Below are 22,114 nucleotides of genomic sequence, written 5' to 3'. Positions count from 1 at the left end.
GGTCGCCTCAGTAAGACCATTTTGAATCAGGGCTACCATCCAAGAACATTTGAAAACCAGATTACAAGTGCCACCAGAATATCAAGGAATCACCTGCTACATTACGACACTAAAGAAGAAAATAACCTGGTGCCTCTAGTAGTCACCTACAATCCAAATCTGGAGGTGCTAAGGGGAGCTGCACGGAAATTACAACCTTTACTATGAAAAGATGCCCGATTACAATCCATTTTTCCAGACCCCTCACTACTATGCTTAAGGCAGCCCCCAAATCTAAGAAGCATCTTTGTCAGAAGCTCTCTGTCCTCTCCAACAGCTGCAGGAACCTTTCCTTGCAACCAGAAAAAATGTAAAACCTGTCCATTTATAATGACCATGGACAAGATAACATAGCAACATAGTTATTAAAGTTGAAGGAAGACTTTAAGTCCATCTAGTTCAACCCATTGCCTAACCTAACATGCCCTAACATATTGATCCAGAGGAAGGCAAAAAAAATCCCATGTGACAAAGTGTAAGCTCCACATTGCGGAAAAAAATTCCTTCCCGACTCCACATACGGCAATCAGACTAGTTATCTGGATCAACACCCTGTCAAGGAATCTAGTATATATAACCTGTAACATTATACTTTTAAAGAAAGGCATCCAGTTCCCTCTTAAATTTAAATAATGAATCACTCATTACAACATCATATGGCAGAGAGTTCCATAGTCTCACTGCTCTTACAGTAAAGAATCCACGTCTGTTATTATGCTTAAACCTTCTTTCCTCCAGACGTAGAGGATGCCCCCTTGTCCCCGTCTCAGGTCTATGATCAAAAAGATCATCAGAAAGGTCTTTGTACTGTCCCCTCATATATTTATATATAAAAATAAGATCACCCCTTAGTCTTCGTTTTTCCAAACTAAATAGCCCCAAGTGGAATAACCTATCTTGGTATTGCAGATCCCCCAGTCCTCTAATAACCTTGGTCGCTCTTCTCTGCACCCGATCTAGTTCAGCTATGTCTTTCTTATACACTGGAGACCAGAACTGTACACAGTATTCTAGGTGTGATCGAACAAGTTACTTGTATGAGCTAAAAGAGGGATTTTTGGCACTCACCGTAAAATCTCTTTCTTGGAGCCTTCATTGGGGGACACAGATAACCGTGGGTGTATGCTGCTGCCGCTAGGAGGCTGACACCATGCAATAAAGGAAAAGAACAATAGCCCCTCCCCGGCAGTATACACCCACCGACAGGCACTGAGCACCTCAGTTGGTGAAAAAAGCAGTAGGAGAAACAACCATAACTGAGAACACATGAGTACCAACTCAATCAGGACTTGTAGGCCCAAAAACGGTACCAAGAACAAATAACCAGGGAGGGTGCTGTGTCCCCAATGAAGGCTCCAAAAAAGATTTTACGGTGAGTACCAAAAATCCCTCTTTCTTTATCGCTTCACTGGGGGACACAGATAACCGTGGGACGTCCAAAAGCAGTCCCGGAAAAGGGTGGGTAGAAAGGAAGCGAGAAAAGGACTCAGGTCAGCCAATGGGCGACCGCCGCCTGCAGTACCTTCCTACCAAAACCTGCATCTGACGAGGTCTGGGTATGAACCCTGTAGAACCTCGTGAATGTATGTAAAGACGACCAGGTGGCAGCCTTGCAAACCTGCAAAGCGGAGGCCTGGTGATGAACAGCCCAGGAAGCACCGACAGCTCTGGTGGAGTGGGCCCGTACCCCAGGAGGGGGCTGTGTCTCTCGAGCACGGTAGGATTCTATTATAGCAGAATGAATCCAGCGAGAAATAGTGGATTTGGACGCTTGAAGGCCTTTCCAGCGACCCTCAGCAATGACAAAGTCGGATTTGCGAAAATGGGCAGTTCTAGAAAGATAGATCCGAACGGCCCTGACAACATCAAACTTGTGAAGAGACTTCTCCAAGGGGTGAACAGGAGAAGGGAAAAAAGGAAGAATGATAACCTCATTGATGTGGAAAGTGGAAACCACCTTGGGAAGAAATTCGGGGACAGGTCTTAGAACGACCTTGTCCTGATGAAGAATCAGGAAGGGAAAGCGGCAGGGCAATGCTGCCAACTCGGAAACTCTTCTAATTGAAGTGATGGCAATGAGGAAGGCCACCTTCCAGGAAAGAAAGGAAAAAGACGTCTTGAAGCGGTTCAAAAGGAACAGTCTGAAGGGCAGTGAGAACCAAATTGAAGTCCCAAGGTTCCAGCGAAGGACGAAAAGGAGCAAGATGAGCAACTCATTGCAGAAAAGTCTTCACTTGAGAGACGGAAGCCAAGTCCCTTTGGAAAAGAATGGACAAGACGGAAACTTGACCCTTTAGGGTACTGAAGGACAAACCCGAGTCGAGACCCGAATGTAGGAAGCCCAGAAAGTCCGGAAAGTCCGGAAGGGAAAAAGTCATTGGAAAGACGTCGTGTGTCTCGCACCACCAGAGGAAAGCCTTCCAGTACCTGTGGTAAATGCGAGAAGAAGCTGGCTTCCTGGCTCTGATCATGGTCTAAGACCTGATGGGAAAAACCAGACTCCCTCAGAACCGCGGCCTCAGCCATGCCGTTAAATGCCGGGACTGAACTCTGGTGGAAGAGTGGGCTCTGTGAGAAGATCTGACCAGTCTGGGAGTCTCCAAGGGGTATCCGCGAGCATGTTGACCAGCTCCGCATACCAGGGGCGCCTTGGCCAGTCTGGAGCTATGAGTATGACCGGAATCTCCTCTAATTTTATCTTTTTTACTACCCTTGGGATCAAGGGAAATGGGGGAAACAGGTAAGGAAACTGAAACTGCAACCATGGGATTACCAGGGCGTCGTGGCTGATGGCCAGAGGGTCCCGGGATCTGGCGACAAACTGAGGAACCTTGTGGTTCATCAGAGACGCCATGAGGTCGACGTCTGGGGTGCCCCAACGAAGACAAATCTGGTCGAATACTGAGGGATGGAGAGACCACTCGCCCGCCGCCAGACCCTGGCGGTTGAGGAAGTCGGCTGCCCAATTTGACGCCCGGAAGGTGGACAGATGAAATGAGCGGAACGTGACGTTCTGCCCAATGAAGTATCCTTGCTGCCTCTGCCATTACCTGACTGCTGCGCGTTCCGCCCTGGTGGTTTAAGTACGCCACGGCCGTGGCGTTGTCCGACTGGATGGGGACGGGACGACCGGCCAGGAGTGATTGCCAGTGGAGTAGGGCAAGGAAGATTGCTCTGATCTCCAGTAAGCTGATAGGAAGAAAAGCCTCCTGGTGGGTCCAGCGACCCTGCGCTGTGAGATGTCAGACGACCGCTCCCCAACCGAGCAGGCTGGCATCTGTGTTGATGACCTGCCACTGAAGCGGAAGGAAAGACCTCCCTCTGAGGAGCGATGAAGACAGGGTCCACCAGGTCAGTGACTGCCGAACCTGCCAAGGCAGAGGAACGGGGCGGTCCAGTGAGGTCGTGGATCTGTTCCAAGTGGAGAGAAGAAACAGTTGGAGGGGACTTATGTGGAATTGGGCAAAGGGAACGGCCTCCATGGCAACCATCTTTCCCAGGACTGCCATGCAGAACCGAAGCGAGCGAGGAGCTGGGTGTTTTGAGAGATCGGGCTGCCTTGCGGAGACCGGAGAACTTGTCCACTGGGAGGAAGACCCGAGCCAAGTTCGTGTCGAATTCCATGCCCAGGAAGGACAGACGCTGGCAGGGAATCAGAGAGGACTTGTCCCGGTTGATGATCCACCCGAGGCGAGTCAGAGTGTCCAGAGAGATCTGGATGCTTAGCGCACAGTCTCGATGAGAAGAACCCCTGATCAAAAGATCGTGCAGGTAGGGGATGATGAGTATCCCCCTGGAACGAAGGATGGCCATGACCACCGCCATGATCTTGGTGAAGACCCTGGGGACCGATGCCAGGCCGAACGGGAGGGCTGTGAATTGGTAGTGCTCTTCCTGAATAGCAAACCGAAGGTACCTCTGGTGCTGTAAACAGATAGGAACATGAAGGTACGCATCCTGTATGTCCACCGAACACAGGAACTCCCCGGGCTCCATGGCGGCAATCACAGACCGCAAGGACTTCATCCTGAAGAGGCGGAGTTGAACATGGCGGTTCAAAAACATGAGATCCAGAATTGGGCGAAGGGAACAGTCCTTCTTGGGGACTACAAAGAGGTTCGAGTAGAACCCCGAAAAACGCTCGTTTGAAGGGACAGGAACGACTGCGCCAGCTGTGACCAGGGAACAAACGGCCTGAAGAAACCCTGGCAGTTGGGAGGGTTGCCCTGGTGGACGAGAGAGGAAGAAACGATTTTCCGGAAGGGAAGAAAATTCGATCTTGTAACCGGAGGTTACTACCTCTCTGACCCAGGCGTCGCTGACTACAGCCAGGCGTCTGCCTGAAGTCTGCCTCCCACCCTTGAAGTCATTCCAGGTTGGGGCGACCCGTCAATTAGAACGAAATCTATCGGGACGGGAGCCAGAGGACCTGAACGGTTGGCTCTTAGTTCTCCATCTGGGGGCAGGCTTGTAAGAGGGTCTCCTCCGCTCTCCTGAAGTGGAAGGTTGCTCCTGCTGGGAAGAGGGGTCAGAGGTCCGAAACAGACAAAAGTGCCTAAAAGGCCTAGGGCCCTTTTTATTGAAGAAACGTTTTGCTCTAGACTGAGGGAGGGAAGTACTTTTTCCTCCTGTGGCATCAGAAATGATCTGGTCTAAGCGAGAGCTAAAGAGTCTGGAACCCTGAAAGGCTAGGTTGGTGAGAGACTTCTTATAAGTTGTATCTGCACTCCATGCTTTGCGCCAAAGAATGCGGCGTATAGCAATGATGTTGCTACTTGCCCTTGCGGAACAGGCCGCTGCATCCAAGGAGGCAGCCAAAACGTATTTGCCTGCGTCGCCAATCTGGTCCGCCAAATCAGCCAGTTCCTGTGGGGAAGCCGAAGCCAAAATGCCTCGTCGAAGAATCTTGGCCCAGGCAGAAATGGCCTTTGCCACCCAGGTGGAGGCGAAACTGGGGCAGAGGGAAGCTCCTGATGCCTCGAAAGCTGATTTGGCTAGAGTCTCAATTTGTCTGTCCGTAGCGTCTTTAAGCGACGCACCGTCAGGTAAGGACAGGACCATCTTGGATGAAAGACGGGAAACCGGCAGGTCCACCTTTGGAGATTCTGCCCATTTGGCAAGAAGGTCAGCACTAAACGGGTATAATACGTCCAGGTGTTTTCTACCTGGGAAGCGCTTCTCAGGATGTTCCCAGTGCTTAGACAGAGTAGACTCAAATTCCTCGTGATTGGGAAAGGAGCGAGAAGTGTGCGACCCGGACTGCGGGTCCGTGTGCGACCCGGACTGCGGGTCCGTGTGCGACCCGGACTGCGGGTCCGTGTGCGACCCGGACTGCGGGTCCGTGTGCGACCCGGACTGCGGGTCCGTGTGCGACCCGGACTGCGGGTCCGTGTGCGACCCGGACTGCGGGTCCGTGTGCGACCCGGACTGCGGGTCCGTGTGCGACCCGGACTGCGGGTCCGTGTGCGACCCGGACTGCGGGTCCGTGTGCGACCCGGACTGCGGGTCCGTGTGCGACCCGGACTGCGGGTCCGTGTGCGACCCGGACTGCGGGTCCGTGTGCGACCCGGACTGCGGGTCCGTGTGCGACCCGGACTGCGGGTCCGTGTGCGACCCGGACTGCGGGTCCGTGTCCGACCCGGACTGCGGGTCCGTGTCCGACCCGGACTGCGGGTCCGTGTCCGACCCGGACTGCGAGTCCGTGTCCGACCCGGACTGCGAGTCCGTGTCCGACCCGGACTGCGAGTCCGTGTCCGTCCCTGTCAGGGGTGGGATCCTGACAGGCCTAGCGAACAGGAAAGAACGTTAAGGAACCGCGCCTCCACTACATTGCGGCGGTTTCTCAAGAAAGGACAAGAAGCAAGGTTTATTGTGGAGAGTGAGAAACGAGATCAAAGCAAAAAGGAGATAACACCAGTAGGAGTCATACTGTAAGATCGAGGCAACATCCTATTGAGGCGCATAGCCGGTGGCCAGAATGCCGAGGAAGTATTAGGCTCCAAGCAATACTTCAAACAGAGGCAGGACAGTTGATTTTAGGTTGGCTGGCTCACCAAAATCACCTAAGAAGACATAGGGGGCAACTGTGGGAGAGGGGCGACGCTAGGGTCCCGGAAGAACTCCAGGCCTTCCCGTCATACGGGTGCGTCCTATCCATATTATCTGGGGGATGGAAAAGAACATCAGAATCAGTTGTGAGGGAACATCAGAAACAGACACAACAGTTGTGAGGACTATCCCGTGGTGCTCAGCAGGGAAGTACTACAACACACAAGCGCTAGTTGGTAGGCACCGATTTCCACCTGCAAAGGGAACTCTGGATGTGCCTTCGGACCGGCCGTACTCAGCCAGCCCGGTTAACAGTGCTCTGGATTGAGGATCCTGAAGCCTTCAGTAAAGAGGTAAAGAGACTGCAACCCTGTGTCTTCGTTATTTATCGCGACCTGCACCGCGCACCACCACCTACACCTTTCACTGGAAGCCCCTTAGCAGGGTCACGGACCGGGTCTAGCAACCGTGACAACCCCAGAACTGAGACAGAGAAGCCCGGTACCGAGTACCCCGCGGCCCTGCGTCTGGGGGCACTCCACATATGACCATGTGATATTTCAGTTTTTATTTTATTTTTTAAATTTGCAAAAAATTCTTCATTTCTGATTATTTTCAGTCAAGATAGGGTGCATAGTGTACATTAATGTGAAAAAAATGAACTTTTGGAATTTACCAAATGGCTGCAATGAAACAAAAAGTGACAAATTTAAAGGGGTCCGACTACCTTTTGTACCCACTGTATAATGGCAAGAAATATTGTTGTTCCTCAAGTACTTAGTCTAGTTTCACACTAGCGTTTAGCCGGGCTGAGGAGGGATGCAGACTTCCACCGCGAAGCCCCGGCCTCTGCCGCACCACTTCATTCAGCTCCGCCTAAGGCTGCATGCGGCTTGCGCACCCTATCTATAACATTGGGTACACAGGCCATGCCGCTGTATGCGGATGCTGCCGCATGCGTCGTTTTGAAGGTGCGACGACCTGCGCCGAACACAAGTTGCAATTCAGTTTAGGCAGCAACTGGTGTTGAGCGAGTCGGTGTCCGACCCGGACTGCGAGTCGGTGTCCGACCCGGACTGCGAGTCGGTGTCCGACCCGGACTGCGAGTCGGTGTCCGACCCGGACTGCGAGTCGGTGTCCGACCCGGACTGCGAGTCGGTGTCCGACCCGGACTGCGAGTCGGTGTCCGACCCGGACTGCGAGTCGGTGTCCGACCCGGACTGCGAGTCGGTGTCCGACCCGGACTGCGAGTCGGTGTCCGACCCGGACTGCGAGTCGGTGTCCGACCCGGACTGCGAGTCGGTGTCCGACCCGGACTGCGAGTCGGTGTCCGACCCGGACTGCGAGTCGGTGTCCGACCCGGACTGCGAGTCGGTGTCCGACCCGGACTGCGAGTCGGTGTCCGACCCGGACTGCGAGTCGGTGTCCGACCCGGACTGCGAGTCGGTGTCCGACCCGGACTGCGAGTCGGTGTCCGACCCGGACTGCGAGTCGGTGTCCGACCCGGACTGCGAGTCGGTGTCCGACCCGGACTGCGAGTCGGTGTCCGACCCGGACTGCGAGTCGGTGTCCGACCCGGACTGCGAGTCGGTGTCCGACCCGGACTGCGAGTCGGTGTCCGACCCGGACTGCGAGTCGGTGTCCGACCCGGACTGCGAGTCGGTGTCCGACCCGGACTGCGAGTCGGTGTCCGACCCGGACTGCGAGTCGGTGTCCGACCCGGACTGCGAGTCGGTGTCCGACCCGGACTGCGAGTCGGTGTCCGACCCGGACTGCGAGTCGGTGTCCGACCCGGACTGCGAGTCGGTGTCCGACCCGGACTGCGAGTCGGTGTCCGACCCGGACTGCGAGTCGGTGTCCGACCCGGACTGCGAGTCGGTGTCCGACCCGGACTGCGAGTCGGTGTCCGACCCGGACTGCGAGTCGGTGTCCGACCCGGACTGCGAGTCGGTGTCCGACCCGGACTGCGAGTCGGTGTCCGACCCGGACTGCGAGTCGGTGTCCGACCCGGACTGCGAGTCGGTGTCCGACCCGGACTGCGAGTCGGTGTCCGACCCGGACTGCGAGTCGGTGTCCGACCCGGACTGCGAGTCGGTGTCCGACCCGGACTGCGAGTCGGTGTCCGACCCGGACTGCGAGTCGGTGTCCGACCCGGACTGCGAGTCGGTGTCCGACCCGGACTGCGAGTCGGTGTCCGACCCGGACTGCGAGTCGGTGTCCGACCCGGACTGCGAGTCGGTGTCCGACCCGGACTGCGAGTCGGTGTCCGACCCGGACTGCGAGTCGGTGTCCGACCCGGACTGCGAGTCGGTGTCCGACCCGGACTGCGAGTCGGTGTCCGACCCGGACTGCGAGTCGGTGTCCGACCCGGACTGCGAGTCGGTGTCCGACCCGGACTGCGAGTCGGTGTCCGACCCGGACTGCGAGTCGGTGTCCGACCCGGACTGCGAGTCGGTGTCCGACCCGGACTGCGAGTCGGTGTCCGACCCGGACTGCGAGTCGGTGTCCGACCCGGACTGCGAGTCGGTGTCCGACCCGGACTGCGAGTCGGTGTCCGACCCGGACTGCGAGTCGGTGTCCGACCCGGACTGCGAGTCGGTGTCCGACCCGGACTGCGAGTCGGTGTCCGACCCGGACTGCGAGTCGGTGTCCGACCCGGACTGCGAGTCGGTGTCCGACCCGGACTGCGAGTCGGTGTCCGACCCGGACTGCGAGTCGGTGTCCGACCCGGACTGCGAGTCGGTGTCCGACCCGGACTGCGAGTCGGTGTCCGACCCGGACTGCGAGTCGGTGTCCGACCCGGACTGCGAGTCGGTGTCCGACCCGGACTGCGAGTCGGTGTCCGACCCGGACTGCGAGTCGGTGTCCGACCCGGACTGCGAGTCGGTGTCCGACCCGGACTGCGAGTCGGTGTCCGACCCGGACTGCGAGTCGGTGTCCGACCCGGACTGCGAGTCGGTGTCCGACCCGGACTGCGAGTCGGTGTCCGACCCGGACTGCGAGTCGGTGTCCGACCCGGACTGCGAGTCGGTGTCCGACCCGGACTGCGAGTCGGTGTCCGACCCGGACTGCGAGTCGGTGTCCGACCCGGACTGCGAGTCGGTGTCCGACCCGGACTGCGAGTCGGTGTCCGACCCGGACTGCGAGTCGGTGTCCGACCCGGACTGCGAGTCGGTGTCCGACCCGGACTGCGAGTCGGTGTCCGACCCGGACTGCGAGTCGGTGTCCGACCCGGACTGCGAGTCGGTGTCCGACCCGGACTGCGAGTCGGTGTCCGACCCGGACTGCGAGTCGGTGTCCGACCCGGACTGCGAGTCGGTGTCCGACCCGGACTGCGAGTCGGTGTCCGACCCGGACTGCGAGTCGGTGTCCGACCCGGACTGCGAGTCGGTGTCCGACCCGGACTGCGAGTCGGTGTCCGACCCGGACTGCGAGTCGGTGTCCGACCCGGACTGCGAGTCGGTGTCCGACCCGGACTGCGAGTCGGTGTCCGACCCGGACTGCGAGTCGGTGTCCGACCCGGACTGCGAGTCGGTGTCCGACCCGGACTGCGAGTCGGTGTCCGACCCGGACTGCGAGTCGGTGTCCGACCCGGACTGCGAGTCGGTGTCCGACCCGGACTGCGAGTCGGTGTCCGACCCGGACTGCGAGTCGGTGTCCGACCCGGACTGCGAGTCGGTGTCCGACCCGGACTGCGAGTCGGTGTCCGACCCGGACTGCGAGTCGGTGTCCGACCCGGACTGCGAGTCGGTGTCCGACCCGGACTGCGAGTCGGTGTCCGACCCGGACTGCGAGTCGGTGTCCGACCCGGACTGCGAGTCGGTGTCCGACCCGGACTGCGAGTCGGTGTCCGACCCGGACTGCGAGTCGGTGTCCGACCCGGACTGCGAGTCGGTGTCCGACCCGGACTGCGAGTCGGTGTCCGACCCGGACTGCGAGTCGGTGTCCGACCCGGACTGCGAGTCGGTGTCCGACCCGGACTGCGAGTCGGTGTCCGACCCGGACTGCGAGTCGGTGTCCGACCCGGACTGCGAGTCGGTGTCCGACCCGGACTGCGAGTCGGTGTCCGACCCGGACTGCGAGTCGGTGTCCGACCCGGACTGCGAGTCGGTGTCCGACCCGGACTGCGAGTCGGTGTCCGACCCGGACTGCGAGTCGGTGTCCGACCCGGACTGCGAGTCGGTGTCCGACCCGGACTGCGAGTCGGTGTCCGACCCGGACTGCGAGTCGGTGTCCGACCCGGACTGCGAGTCGGTGTCCGACCCGGACTGCGAGTCGGTGTCCGACCCGGACTGCGAGTCGGTGTCCGACCCGGACTGCGAGTCGGTGTCCGACCCGGACTGCGAGTCGGTGTCCGACCCGGACTGCGAGTCGGTGTCCGACCCGGACTGCGAGTCGGTGTCCGACCCGGACTGCGAGTCGGTGTCCGACCCGGACTGCGAGTCGGTGTCCGACCCGGACTGCGAGTCGGTGTCCGACCCGGACTGCGAGTCGGTGTCCGACCCGGACTGCGAGTCGGTGTCCGACCCGGACTGCGAGTCGGTGTCCGACCCGGACTGCGAGTCGGTGTCCGACCCGGACTGCGAGTCGGTGTCCGACCCGGACTGCGAGTCGGTGTCCGACCCGGACTGCGAGTCGGTGTCCGACCCGGACTGCGAGTCGGTGTCCGACCCGGACTGCGAGTCGGTGTCCGACCCGGACTGCGAGTCGGTGTCCGACCCGGACTGCGAGTCGGTGTCCGACCCGGACTGCGAGTCGGTGTCCGACCCGGACTGCGAGTCGGTGTCCGACCCGGACTGCGAGTCGGTGTCCGACCCGGACTGCGAGTCGGTGTCCGACCCGGACTGCGAGTCGGTGTCCGACCCGGACTGCGAGTCGGTGTCCGACCCGGACTGCGAGTCGGTGTCCGACCCGGACTGCGAGTCGGTGTCCGACCCGGACTGCGAGTCGGTGTCCGACCCGGACTGCGAGTCGGTGTCCGACCCGGACTGCGAGTCGGTGTCCGACCCGGACTGCGAGTCGGTGTCCGACCCGGACTGCGAGTCGGTGTCCGACCCGGACTGCGAGTCGGTGTCCGACCCGGACTGCGAGTCGGTGTCCGACCCGGACTGCGAGTCGGTGTCCGACCCGGACTGCGAGTCGGTGTCCGACCCGGACTGCGAGTCGGTGTCCGACCCGGACTGCGAGTCGGTGTCCGACCCGGACTGCGAGTCGGTGTCCGACCCGGACTGCGAGTCGGTGTCCGACCCGGACTGCGAGTCGGTGTCCGACCCGGACTGCGAGTCGGTGTCCGACCCGGACTGCGAGTCTGTGTCCGACCCGGACTGGGAGTCTGTGTCCGACCCGGACTGGGAGTCTGTGCCCGACCCGGACTGGGAGTCTGTGCCCGACCCTGTCAGGGGTGGGATCCTGACAGAGGCCTAGCGAACAGGAAAGAACGTTAAGGAACCGCACCTGCACTACATCGCGGCGGTTTCTCAAGAAAGGACAAGAAGCGAGGTTTATTGTGGAGAGTGAGAAACGAGATCAAAGCAAAAAGGAGATAACACCAGTAGGAGTCGTGCTGTAAGATCGAGGCAACATCCTATTGAGGCGCGTAGCCGGTGGCCAGAACGCCGAGGAAGTATTAGGCTCCAAGCAATACTTCAAACAGAGGCAGGACAGTTGATTTTAGGTTGGCTGTCTCACCAAAATCACCTAAGAAGACATAGGGGGCAACTGTGGGAGAGGGGCGACGCTAGGGTCCCGGAAGAACTCCAGGCCTTCCCGTCATACGGGTGCGTCCTATCCTTATCATCTGGGGGACGGAGAAGAACATCAGAATCAGTTGTGAGGGAACATCAGAAACAGACACAACAGTTGTGAGGACTATCCCGTGGTGCTCAGCAGGGAAGTACTACAACACACAAGCGCTAGTTGGTAGGCACCGATTTCCACCTGCAAAGGGAACTCTGGATGTGCCTTCGGACCGGCCGGACTCAGCCAGCCCGGTTAACAGTGCTCTGGATTGAGGATCCTGAAGCCTTCAGTAAAGAGGTAAAGAGACTGCAACCCTGTGTCCTCGTTATTTATCGCGACCTGCACCGCGCACCACCACCTACACCTTTCACTGGAAGCCCCTTAGCGGGGTCACAGACCGGGTCTAGCAACCGTGACAACCCCAGAACTGAGACAGAGAAGCCCGGTACCGAGTACCCCGCGGCCCTGCGTCTGGGGGAGCTCCACATATGACCATGTGATATTTCAGTTTTTATTTTATTTTTTAAATTTGCAAAAAATTCTTCATTTCTGATTATTTTCAGTTAAGATAGGGTGCATAGTGTACATTAATGTGAAAAAAATGAACTTTTTGGAATTTACCAAATGGCTGCAATGAAACAAAAAGCGACAAATTTAAAGGGGTCTGACTACCTTTTGTACCCACTGTATAATGGCCAGAAATATTATTGTTCCTTCAGTACTTAGTCTAGTTTCACACTAGCGTTTAGCCGGGCTGCGGAGGGATGCAGACTTCCACCGTGAAGCCCCGGCCTCTGCCGCACCTCTTCATTCAGCTCCGCCTAAGGATGCATGCGGCTGGCGCACCCTATCTTTAACATTGGGTACACAGGCCATGCTACTGTATGCGGATGCCGCCGCATGCGTCGTTTTGATGGTGCGACGATCTGCGCCGAACACAAGAAGTTGCAATTCAGTTTAGGCAGCAACTGGTGTTGAGCATTCCCGACCCGGACTGCGAGTCTGTGTCCGACCCGGACTGCGAGTCTGTGTCCGACCCGGACTGCGAGTCTGTGTCCGACCCGGACTGCGAGTCTGTGTCCGACCCGGACTGCGAGTCTGTGTCCGACCCGGACTGCGAGTCTGTGTCCGACCCGGACTGCGAGTCTGTGTCCGACCCGGACTGCGAGTCTGTGTCCGACCCGGACTGCGAGTCTGTGTCCGACCCGGACTGCGAGTCTGTGTCCGACCCGGACTGCGAGTCTGTGTCCGACCCGGACTGCGAGTCTGTGTCCGACCCGGACTGCGAGTCTGTGTCCGACCCGGACTGCGAGTCTGTGTCCGACCCGGACTGCGAGTCTGTGTCCGACCCGGACTGCGAGTCTGTGTCCGACCCGGACTGCGAGTCTGTGTCCGACCCGGACTGCGAGTCTGTGTCCGACCCGGACTGCGAGTCTGTGTCCGACCCGGACTGCGAGTCTGTGTCCGACCCGGACTGCGAGTCTGTGTCCGACCCGGACTGCGAGTCTGTGTCCGACCCGGACTGCGAGTCTGTGTCCGACCCGGACTGCGAGTCTGTGTCCGACCCGGACTGCGAGTCTGTGTCCGACCCGGACTGCGAGTCTGTGTCCGACCCGGACTGCGAGTCTGTGTCCGACCCGGACTGCGAGTCTGTGTCCGACCCGGACTGCGAGTCTGTGTCCGACCCGGACTGCGAGTCTGTGTCCGACCCGGACTGCGAGTCTGTGTCCGACCCGGACTGCGAGTCTGTGTCCGACCCGGACTGCGAGTCTGTGTCCGACCCGGACTGCGAGTCTGTGTCCGACCCGGACTGCGAGTCTGTGTCCGACCCGGACTGCGAGTCTGTGTCCGACCCGGACTGCGAGTCTGTGTCCGACCCGGACTGCGAGTCTGTGTCCGACCCGGACTGCGAGTCTGTGTCCGACCCGGACTGCGAGTCTGTGTCCGACCCGGACTGCGAGTCTGTGTCCGACCCGGACTGCGAGTCTGTGTCCGACCCGGACTGCGAGTCTGTGTCCGACCCGGACTGCGAGTCTGTGTCCGACCCGGACTGCGAGTCTGTGTCCGACCCGGACTGCGAGTCTGTGTCCGACCCGGACTGCGAGTCTGTGTCCGACCCGGACTGCGAGTCTGTGTCCGACCCGGACTGCGAGTCTGTGTCCGACCCGGACTGCGAGTCTGTGTCCGACCCGGACTGCGAGTCTGTGTCCGACCCGGACTGCGAGTCTGTGTCCGACCCGGACTGCGAGTCTGTGTCCGACCCGGACTGCGAGTCTGTGTCCGACCCGGACTGCGAGTCTGTGTCCGACCCGGACTGCGAGTCTGTGTCCGACCCGGACTGCGAGTCTGTGTCCGACCCGGACTGCGAGTCTGTGTCCGACCCGGACTGCGAGTCTGTGTCCGACCCGGACTGCGAGTCTGTGTCCGACCCGGACTGCGAGTCTGTGTCCGACCCGGACTGCGAGTCTGTGTCCGACCCGGACTGCGAGTCTGTGTCCGACCCGGACTGCGAGTCTGTGTCCGACCCGGACTGCGAGTCTGTGTCCGACCCGGACTGCGAGTCTGTGTCCGACCCGGACTGCGAGTCTGTGTCCGACCCGGACTGCGAGTCTGTGTCCGATGCGGACTGGGAGTCTGTGCCCGACCCGGACTGGGAGTCTGTGTCCGTCCCTGTCAGGGGTGGGATCCTGACAGAGGCCTAGCGAACAGGAAAGAACGTTAAGGAACCGCGCCTGCACTACATCGCGGCGGTTTCTCAAGAAAGGACAAGAAGCGAGGTTTATTGTGGAGAGTGAGAAACGAGATCAAAGCAAAAAGGAGATAACACCAGTAGGAGTCGTGCTGTAAGATCGAGGCAACATCCTATTGAGGCGCGTAGCCGGTGGCCAGAACGCCGAGGAAGTATTAGGCTCCAAGCAATACTTCAAACAGAGGCAGGACAGTTGATTTTAGGTTGGCTGTCTCACCAAAATCACCTAAGAAGACATAGGGGGCAACTGTGGGAGAGGGGCGACGCTAGGGTCCCGGAAGAACTCCAGGCCTTCCCGTCATACGGGTGCGTCCTATCCATATCATCTGGGGGATGGAGAAGAACATCAGAATCAGTTGTGAGGGAACATCAGAAACAGACACAACAGTTGTGAGGACTATCCCGTGGTGCTCAGCAGGGAAGTACTACAACACACAAGCGCTAGTTGGTAGGCACCGATTTCCACCTGCAAAGGGAACTCTGGATGTGCCTTCGGACCGGCCGGTCTCAGCCAGCCCGGTTAACAGTGCTCTGGATTGAGGATCCTGAAGCTTTCAGTAAAGAGGTAAAGAGACTGCAACCCTGTGTCCTCGTTATTCATCGCGACCTGCACCGCGCACCACCACCTACACCTTTCACTGGAAGCCCCTTAGCAGGGTCACGGACCGGGTCTAGCCACCGTGACAACCCCAGTACTGAGACAGAGAAGCCCGGTACCGAGTACCCCGCGGCCCTGCGTCTGGGGGCGCTCCACATATGACCATGTGATATTTCAGTTTTTATTTTATTTTTTAAATTTGCAAAAAATTCTTCATTTCTGATTATTTTCAGTCAAGATAGGGTGCATAGTGTACATTAATGTGAAAAAAATGAACTTTTTGGAATTTACCAAATGGCTGCAATGAAACAAAAAGTGACAAATTTAAAGGGGTCTGACTACCTTTTGTACCCACTGTATAATGGCCAGAAATATTGTTGTTCCTTCAGTACTTAGTCTAGTTTCACACTAGCGTTTAGCCGGGCTGCGGAGGGATGCAGACTTCCACCGTGAAGCCCTGGCCACTGCCGCACCTCTTCATTCAGCTCCGCCTAAGGCTGCATGCGGCTTGCGCACCCTATCTTTAACATTGGGTACACAGGCCATGCCACTGTATGCGGATGCCGCCACATGCGTCGTTTTGATGGTGCGACGATCTGCGCCTTACACAAGTTGCAATTCAGTTTAGGCAGCAACTGGTGTTGAGCATGTCCGACCCGGACTGCGAGTCTGTGTCCGACCCGGACTGCGAGTCTGTGTCCGACCCGGACTGCGAGTCTGTGTCCGACCCGGACTGCGAGTCTGTGTCCGACCCGGACTGCGAGTCTGTGTCCGACCCGGACTGCGAGTCTGTGTCCGACCCGGACTGCGAGTCTGTGTCCGACCCGGACTGCGAGTCTGTGTCCGACCCGGACTGCGAGTCTGTGTCCGACCCGGACTGCGAGTCTGTGTCCGACCCGGACTGCGAGTCTGTGTCCGACCCGGACTGCGAGTCTGTGTCCGACCCGGACTGCGAGTCTGTGTCCGACCCGGACTGCGAGTCTGTGTCCGACCCGGACTGCGAGTCTGTGTCCGACCCGGACTGCGAGTCTGTGTCCGACCCGGACTGCGAGTCTGTGTCCGACCCGGACTGCGAGTCTGTGTCCGACCCGGACTGCGAGTCTGTGTCCGACCCGGACTGCGAGTCTGTGTCCGACCCGGACTGCGAGTCTGTGTCCGACCCGGACTGCGAGTCTGTGTCCGACCCGGACTGCGAGTCTGTGTCCGACCCGGACTGCGAGTCTGTGTCCGACCCGGACTGCGAGTCTGTGTCCGACCCGGACTGCGAGTCTGTGTCCGACCCGGACTGCGAGTCTGTGTCCGACCCGGACTGCGAGTCTGTGTCCGACCCGGACTGCGAGTCTGTGTCCGACCCGGACTGCGAGTCTGTGTCCGACCCGGACTGCGAGTCTGTGTCCGACCCGGACTGCGAGTCTGTGTCCGACCCGGACTGCGAGTCTGTGTCCGACCCGGACTGCGAGTCTGTGTCCGACCCGGACTGCGAGTCTGTGTCCGACCCGGACTGCGAGTCTGTGTCCGACCCGGACTGCGAGTCTGTGTCCGACTCGGACTGCGAGTCTGTGTCCGACCCGGACTGCGAGTCTGTGTCCGACCCGGACTGCGAGTCTGTGTCCGACCCGGACTGCGAGTCTGTGTCCGACCCGGACTGCGAGTCTGTGTCCGACCCGGACTGCGAGTCTGTGTCCGACCCGGACTGCGAGTCTGTGTCCGACCCGGACTGCGAGTCTGTGTCCGACCCGGACTGCGAGTCTGTGTCCGACCCGGACTGCGAGTCTGTGTCCGACCCGGACTGCGAGTCTGTGTCCGACCCGGACTGCGAGTCTGTGTCCGACCCCGTCAGGGGTGGGATCCTGACAGAGGCCTAGCGAACAGGAAAGAACGTTAAGGAACCGCGCCTGCACTACATCTCGGCGGTTTCTCAAGAAAGGACAAGAAGCGAGGTTTATTGTGGAGAGTGAGAAACGAGATCAAAGCAAAAAGGAGATAACACCAGTAGGAGTCGTGCTGTAAGATCGAGGCAACATCCTATTGAGGCGCGTAGCCGGTGGCCAGAAAGCCGAGGAAGTATTAGGCTCCAAGCAATACTTCAGAGGCAGGACAGTTGATTTTAGGTTTGCTGTCTCACCAAAATCACCTAAGACGACATAGAGGGCAACTGTGGGAGAGGGGCGACGCTAGGGTCCCGGAAGAACTCCAGGCCTTCCCGTCATACGGGTGCGTCCTATCCATATCATCTGGGGGACGGAGAAGAAACACCGGATTACGTACCGGTAATGCTCTTTTATAGAGCCACGACAGCACCCACTGAGAGAGGGGATCCGCCCCTAGGAACAGGAAACCCTATGGAGAGATAAAAGGGGCGGTCCCCCTCGCTCCCACAGTTTGGGTTACAGAGATTGCGAGGAACCGCCCACCAGTATTAGTAGGCAATTTATTATCATTTTATCTTAAACTACTAATATTTACAAGAACCAATCACCCTTATCCGTGCTCATATGCAAACTAATATATAAGGGAGGGAAGTGAAGGGGTGCTGTCGTGGCTCTATAAAAGAGCATTACCGGTACGTAATCCGGTGTTTTCTCTTCGCCACGACAGCACCCACTGAGAGACTTTCAGAGACAGTTATTTGGGGGGGATTATCGTGTTAAGAACTGATCTACCGAAACACAGGTCAGTGGAGGCAGATAGATCTAGTCTATAGTGACTATAGAAGGTAGTAGGAGACGACCAGGTTGCGGCCTTACATATGAGTTCTATTGGAACCTCTGCCCGCTCTGCCCAGGATGATGATATCGCCCGGGTGGAATGTGCCTTTACAGTCTCAGGTGGATCTACCCCTTTAGACGAATAGGCCAGGTATATCGCCTCCCGAATCCATCGGGATAATGTGCCTTTGGTAACACCAGCTCCTTTTCTTTGACCCTGGAAGGAAACAAAGAGAGCCCTGCTCTTCCTCCAGGGACTAGTCCTGTCTAGATAGGTTATCACAGCCCTTCTCACATCTAAAGTATGGTACTTTTCTTCCTCCTGATTCGTAGGGTTATTATAGAAGGTAGGAAGAAGGATTTCTTGAGATCTATGGAATTTAGTACACATCTTAGGCAAGTAGGAAGGGTCTGTTTTTAGGACAATCCTATCTGGCAATATTGACATAAATGGAGGATCTACTGATAGCGCCTGTATGTCACTTACCCTTCTTGCCGATACTAAGGCGACAAGAAGAGCAGTCTTGAGGGAGACATATTTAATGTGAGCAGAATCTAGAGGCTCAAACGGATGGTTTGTCAAGGCTTCAAGGACCAGATTAACATCCCAAGGAGGTGAGTTGGGGATATGGACTGGTTCTGCTCTCTGGCAGGCTGAGATGAATCTGGATATCCATCTATCTCCTGCAACGTTGTGACTATATAAAGCCCCTAGCGCTGAAACATGCACTTTTAAGGTGTTAACTGAGAGGCCTAAATCACGTCCTCTTTGGAGAAATTCAAGAATAATAGGGACTGGAATTTCATTTGACAAGGCTGAGGGATAGAGGCTTAAAAATTTTTTCCATACTCTTACATAGATCGATGTAGTGGATCTTTTCCTACTCAGCAATAGGGTATCGATTACTTTATCAGAGAAGCCCCTTAGTTTTAACAGCTGCCTCTCAAATCCCAGGCTGTCAACCGCAGACCCTTCACATGAGGGTGGTTGAAGGGCCCCTGGGAAAGCAGATCTTGATTCTCTGGGAGAATCCATGGATCCGAGATGGACATGGCTCTGAGCAGGGAAAACCATGGTCTCTTTGGCCAGAATGGAGCGATCAATATCACACTCGCTCTGTCCTCTCTTATCTTCCTGATGACTGTTGGAAGAAGAACCATCGGGGGAAAGGCATATGCCTTCTGAAATGTCCATGGAATCTGGAGGGCGTCGAGAACATCGGGGTTGTCTGTTCGAAACATTGAGGCGAATGTTTTTACTTGCCTGTTGTCTCTTGTGGCAAAGAGATCTATGTCGGGTATACCCCATTTTATAGTTATCATACTGAATATCCGACGATTTAACACCCACTCCCCCTGATGGAGGGTATGACGACTGAGAAAGTCTGCTTTCGCGTTGTCTATCCCTCGGACATGAAGTGCTGATAAGGACAGAAGATGATTTTCGGCTATAGTCAAGATGTTTTCGGCTATAGACATGAGAGTGCCTGATCTCGTTCCGCCTTGATGGTTGACGTAAGCCACTGATGTCATGTTGTCTGAGAGAACCCTGGTATGTGTTCCGTGCAACTGTGGGAGGAATTCACATAGGGCATGATAGATGGCTTTTAGTTCTTTTTTATTTGATGAGTCGTCTAATTCCGAAACCGACCACAGCCCCTGGACAACCTGGTTCCCCAAGTGTGCCCCCCAACCATGAGGGCTGGCATCCGTAAATATTATGTTTGAGGGTTTAACCTCCCAGGGAACCCCGATAATTAGATGATCTGGTTGTAACCACCAGGTTAGAGATTGGATTACGTCACTAGAAAGGGAAATTTTACCGTCTAATCGGCCATGTAATTTTATCTCCTCATTTAAAATTGCATACTGTAAGCACCTCGAGTGGAACTGGGCCCATGGAACCGCTGGTATACATGACGTGAAGGAGCCAAGTAAGGACATACCCTCCCGAAGGGAAATTATAGGTTTATCTAGTATAGACTGAACTTTATTCCTCACCGTCATCTGTTTAGATTCTGGGAGAAAACACCTTTGAGTTATAGAGTCTAATATGATCCCCAAAAATACCTGTCGAGTCGTTGGGATTAACCTAGATTTTTCCCAATTTATTATCCATCCTAAGTTCTGCAAGGATGAAATCATGTGACTTAATCTTTGTTGACATTGTGAGGGGGATTTTCCTACTACTAGAAGGTCGTCTAGGTATGGGATTATGAGGGTGTCTTTTAATCTTAGAAATGACATGACCTCTGACATTAGTTTAGTGAATACCCTTGGAGCAATTGACAGTCCAAAGGGCATTGCTGTGTACTGAAAGTGCCGTATATATCCTTTTATGATAACCGCCACGCGGAGATATTGTTGATGTTTTTTAAAGATTGGGAGATGGTAATACGCATCTTTCAAGTCCAGAACCGTCATGAAGCAATGGGGAAACAGGAGTTTTATGGTGGAACGGATAGACTCCATTTTAAAGGTTTGATTCTCTAAGAAGGTGTTTAATTTTTTAAGGTTTATAATGGTTCTAAATGATCCATCCGGTTTTGGTATTAGAAATAACGGGGAGTAAAACCCTTTGCCCTCCTGAAGAAGTGGAACTTCCACCAATACCCCCTTGGACAGAAGACTCATTACTTCCTGTTCCAATGCCTCCTGTTGTGATTGAGATTTTAATGAAGTCAATAGAAATGAGTCCGGAGGGACTCGGGAAAATCTTAATTTTAAGCCGGAGGTGACAAGATCATTTGCCCAACTATTTGATGTTATCAGCCGCCATTTATCTGCGAAGGAGGATAATCTACCTCCCACAGGTAGATCCGCTCTAACGGGGTTTGTCCTCAGGTTTGAAAGGGCGCTTCCCGAAGAATGCACCCCTTTGTTTGGTGTCTCTAGTGGCCCAGCGGTCCTGGTTCTTAAAATCTTTCCTTCTATTAAACACTGGCTTCCGGAACGCTCTCCTATAGGATGGAAGGTAATTAACATTAGGGAAGCCCTTTTTTCTCTCTCCCGCTTTAGTTAAGATCTCGTCTAGTTTAGTACCAAACAGGTACTCACCCTGACATGGGAGGCCACACAATTTAGATTTTGTTTGGGGATCCCCCTTCCATCCCTTAAGCCACAGGGCTCTACGTGCTGCATTCGTGAGTCCCGCTGATTTGGCCGCCAAGCGTATGGAGTCAGCAGATGAGTCCGCCAGGAAGGCTGTAGCCCCTCTAATCAAAGGTATAGAGGATATTAATTTGTCTCTAGAGAGACCGCTTTTTAGTCCCTCTTCCAGGTCATTTAGCCAGACTAGCATGGACCTGGCGGTGCATGTAGCCGATATTGCCGGCCTAAAGGCTCCCGTACATGACTCCCAGGCTCTTTTTAAAAGAGTGTCGGTTTTACGGTCCAGTGGGTCTTGTAATGAGCCCGAATCCTCCACGGGCAGTGAGGATTTTTTGGATGTGGATGCCACTGCTGCATCCACCTTCGGGGCTTTTGACCATAATGAGAACTCATCATCATTAAATGGATAACGTCTTTTTGAGGTTGGAGGTAAACCCCTTTGCCCCTGGCTTTCCCACTCTTTCTTGATTAGATCTTTTACTGCCGCTATTACAGGAAAGGAGGGTCTTTTCTTTTCTGACAGACCAGCGAACATGATATCCTGCTGCGTTTTAGGGACCTTAGAATCTTCAATGCCCATGGTGTTGCAGACTGATTTTACCAGGTTATCAATGCTGTCGGTGGGAAAGCATGTATTTTGGTCCTCATCTGAGGAAACGTATTCACGGGAAATATCAGAGTCTGCATTTTCTCTATCAGACGACTGGTCAGATATAGGGGAAACGTACCCCTTTTTCCCTCTAGTACGCGGCTCTTTGACAGAACTATGTAGGGCTCGTAGTTCTTCTCTAATCATGACCCTAATGTCTTCCGATTTAACGGAGGCTTCTTCCCGTAGGGTAGAGTCAATACACGGTTTACAAAGCCTCTTTTTATGACTATCTGGAAGGGGCTGGAGACATAACGCACCCTGTCTGTGTTTCGTTTTTTCCGTCCTTTTGGCCTAGGGTGTGAGGGAGAGGGAACAATAATCAGCCTAAATAGGGTAGATATACACTCACCCAGTGAAGCTGTGTGAAGGTACCGGCTGATGAGGAGGAGACTGAGGCACGGGTTGAGGAATGGCACGATCCGACTTGCTCTTCCTAGAAGATCCGCTCTGCTTAGAGCGGCTGGTGCTGG

At 56.1% G+C, this 22,114-nt stretch overlaps 1 protein-coding gene across 1 annotated transcript in view; it reads right to left on the bottom strand.

Moving 5' to 3' along the window:
* Nucleotides 1-22,114, bottom strand: part of NUP107 (nucleoporin 107) — a 161,048-nt gene that overhangs the window by 69,706 nt on the left and 69,228 nt on the right. The gene's annotated exons all lie outside the window — the stretch shown is intronic.

Source organism: Ranitomeya variabilis, chromosome 5 (genome assembly GCF_051348905.1).
Source record: "Ranitomeya variabilis isolate aRanVar5 chromosome 5, aRanVar5.hap1, whole genome shotgun sequence".
NCBI lineage: Eukaryota > Metazoa > Chordata > Amphibia > Anura > Dendrobatidae > Ranitomeya > Ranitomeya variabilis.
The sequence above is the reverse complement of the archived record's forward strand: the minus strand, read 5'-3'. Positions and strand labels throughout refer to the sequence as shown.